At 43.8% G+C, this 3,720-nt stretch overlaps 1 pseudogene; it reads right to left on the reverse strand.

Moving 5' to 3' along the window:
- Window positions 1-847: 847 nt before the first annotated feature.
- Window positions 848-1,952, reverse strand: LOC121474757 (annotated as a pseudogene).
- Between the last annotated feature and the right edge of the window lie 1,768 nt (window positions 1,953-3,720).

Genomic DNA, 3,720 nt, shown 5'->3' on the forward strand with positions numbered 1-3,720 from the left:
CCCGGTATTTTCATGGTCAAAATGGCCAGGGGAAAAGAGGGTGAAGGTCAAGCTGACATAGGGGATTGTGACATTAGTCGTTACATGCATGACCTCAGAGCTACTTACTAGTGAGACAGGGCTTTAAGATTTGCCCTGTTTTGATCCAGAAACAGTGAGGACCCTCCGACAAACAAGATTACTGTATCTTAGATGCAGTTCTGTAAGCACGCACTCTTCACTCATTTATTTTGGCAAGAATTCATCTTTGCTGTGACCTACACAAGTTGGTCTGAGGACTGGTGTGGATCAACTTCGGTGCATTTCTCATAGGCTAGTTTGACAATAGCTGAAGTATTAGCAGCAGCTCTGCAGAATCCTCTAGATCACACAAGCACAATGTGAAAGCAGCAATTAATTTTTCTCTGGTCACTGCATTTATGAAGAAGCTTCACCCGTGAGGTCTATGCCTGCTGGCACCGCGTAGAGACAACCCAGCCAGAAAAGAAGAGTCCCACCTGCTTCGTGTGCCAGGAATGTTGAGATCCAATGCTAAGATAATTTAGTCCTTTTGAAATCCTTGGGGAGAAATTAGTCGGAATAGTTTTGTAGCAGTAAATCCAAAGACTGTCTGATGAAGGACCAATCTCTCTCTGGCTTTTTGAAACCAAACAAAGAACTGTTACCTAATGCAATATGCAGCATGAAATAGTTTTGACTTTAGGATTCAACTTCAAGGAACCTTTACCTAATTGCAACTGTTTGTTCTAGGCTCTGAGGAGGCAACAATCTTTAAGATACAATTCTTGCTCTCAAAGAGCTCATTTCCTAAACAAAGAATTTAGAGCTCTGTGATAAATACTAGAAATGTGTGTGGGAGGGACAGAGAGGGTACAGAGGAGGAAGTAATGAACTTAGGAAGATTCAGGAAGGTTTTCTACAGGAAAACAGTGTCTGTGATTTTGCAGCATGAATAGGAGTTAGTCTCACAAACAAGGTGGAGAAAAGGACGTTGGTCCAGGCACAGGAATAGGAGGGGTAAAGGCATCTGTAGAAAGAAGGCAGTGAAGTCAGGAATTGATAAGATAAATTGGGAGAAAGTGGTGGGGACAAGAGCTTAATGGTGTTAATGAAGACTTTAAAAAAAAAAAAAGAGAGATACAATTCACAACCATAAAATTTGCCCTTTTAAGTGGCACAAAGATTTTTGGATATTTGGAGCAGATGAGGGTAAAGGGGCGCTCTCCTGAGCTATGGAAGGAATGGTTTGGTGGTTAAGAGAAAACACAGTCAAATTTATTAGATTTGTCCATAGTCAGCAATGGTGATCTTCTTGCTAGTCTTACCATTCCTGGACCCAAAGCACTCCATGGCTTCCACATTATTCATGCCCTCTTTCAGCTTGCCAAAGACCACATGCTTGCCATCCAATTACTCAGTGCCAGCAGTGCAGAGGAAAAACCAGGAACCGTTTGTGTTGGGTCCAGCATTTGCCATGGACGAGACGCCAGGACCTGGGTGCTTCAGGATGAAATTTTCATCATTAAATTTCTCCCCATAGATGGACTTGCTGCTGGTGCCATATGGCATGTGAAGTCATCACCCTGGCAGAGAAGTCCCAGAATAATCCCGTAAAAGCAGGAACCTTTACAGCCAAATCCTTTCTCCCCAGTGCTCAGAGCATGAAAGTTCTCTGCTGTCTGTGAAACTTTGCAAAAAGCTCAAAGGAGATGCAGCCTGGGGGCTCACTGTCCATAGCAACGTGGAAGAACATGGGGGGGTTGACCATGGCTGGACGGTGCAGGTGGCTCCAGGGGAACAAGCATCTGCCAGGGCTCTGTTTAACCTTTTGAGGAACTATTAGGCTGTTTTTCAAGAAGCCATGCCATTTTACATTTCTGTGAGGAATCACAAGGAGTTTCAGTTTTTCTACCTCCTTACCAACATACATTATTTCTGTTTTTTTTTTTTTTCCTATCCACCCTTGTGGGTGTGAAGTGGCCCCTCGTTGTGGTTTTGATCTGTATTTCCCTGATGATTAGTGGTGTTCAGCATCTCTTCATGTGCTTCTTGGCATTTGTAAATATTCTTTGGAGAAATGTATATGCAATTCCTTCGCCCATTTTTCAAATGATGAAAACGTAAAATTTACAAGCCTTTAGTTGGACTGACAAAGAGGAAGAAGAATAAAGCTACTAAAATGAGGACGTTACTACCAATCTTACAGGTAATGCTATGAACAATTGCACGCCAACAAACAGATCCACTGGATCTTATCAAAATTAAAAATGTGGTTTGAAGGACACTATTACAGTCGAAAGTTAACCCGCAGGATGGAGGAAAATATTTGGAGATCATGTATCTTGGAAAGCCTGCTTTCCAGAACACATAAAGAACTCTTACAACTCAATAATAAGACAAATAACCCAGTTGCTCTCAGGGCCCACGATCCCATCCACTTTCATCTTACGCACAGAATCATGAGTATTCATGAAGTAAACTTTTAATTGATTTTTTTCACAGTTTATAATAGCTAAGCTATAGAGGCCTACACACTGGTGTGCCTACACACTAGACCCTGTAGTGTCCTAACTGGGCCATTACCAAGTTACATCCCTATACAAGCCAAGACAACAAGATTTGGGGCTGGAAAACAATCAACACAATCGCTTAAAACTGCTGTCACCCTGGACAAGGAAAAGCACTTCAAGTCCCTGACTCATGACTATAAAAGTGAGACCCAGAAGACACTGAAGTACATTCGGCTTCTTTGTCTCTCGTTTTCTACCACATGTTTATACCAGACTCTGAGGTAAACAGCAAGAAGGAAATGGAGCAAGCAAACTGCCTCCCCCTTGAGCTACTGTAGCCTCTTCCCCTCCCAGTCATGATTAGTCCCCAGGGGAAGTGTGTTCTAGGGCTTCCTTCCAGGACTCAGGCCCCAGAAGTCTTGAACATTCTGTGGTCTGGGCTTCCACCTCCACCATTCCAGAAAGTTCAACAATGATAGACGGTCTCCTGTCAAGAATGGTGTCAGTCTTCTTCGCATTCTACCTGTTGGAGGGTCTTGAATGAGTAGATTAGTCCTCATTGCCCAAATCTTCTCCTTCTATCACCTTCTGGGACACTGTCTCTCCTGTTTTTCCTTCAACTGCTCTAATTCCATCTTCCTTCCCCAACTCTTCTACCAGCCCCCTTGCATGTGTACCCTGGGTCTCATATTTCATATTTTCTCCCTCTCCATCTCCTTTCCCTCGGTGATTTTCAGCAACTTCCTCCTAGAATCATTCTTTAGGATGTCTCCTATCTCTGTCTCCCATCTCCACTTGCGAGCAGCACACCTGGAGCCCTAAATGCCAGTGGGTCACTGACATTAACAACAATATCTAGCAAGTATCTCCAACACAGCGTGCCTCCCAAAACCTCTTCCTCTTCTTGTCTTCCTTAGTCCTCGTATCACCTAGCCTGGAAATGCCAAGTCGGGATCCCTGGGTGGCGCAGCGGTTTGGCGCCTGCCTTTGGCCCAGGGCGCGATCCTGGAGACCCGGGATCGAATCCCACATCGGGCTCCCGGTGCATGGAGCCTGCTTCTCCCTCTGCCTGTGTCTCTGCCTCTCTCTCTCTGTGTGACTATCAAAAATAAATAAAAAAAAATTTAAAAAAAAAAAAAAAAAAAAAAGAAATGCCAAGTCATTAAATATTCTCACTCCCCCTCTGTCCCCATATATTCAATCCATTGTT

Source organism: Vulpes lagopus, chromosome 13 (assembly GCF_018345385.1).
Source record: "Vulpes lagopus strain Blue_001 chromosome 13, ASM1834538v1, whole genome shotgun sequence".
In the NCBI taxonomy this organism is placed as follows: domain Eukaryota; kingdom Metazoa; phylum Chordata; class Mammalia; order Carnivora; family Canidae; genus Vulpes; species Vulpes lagopus.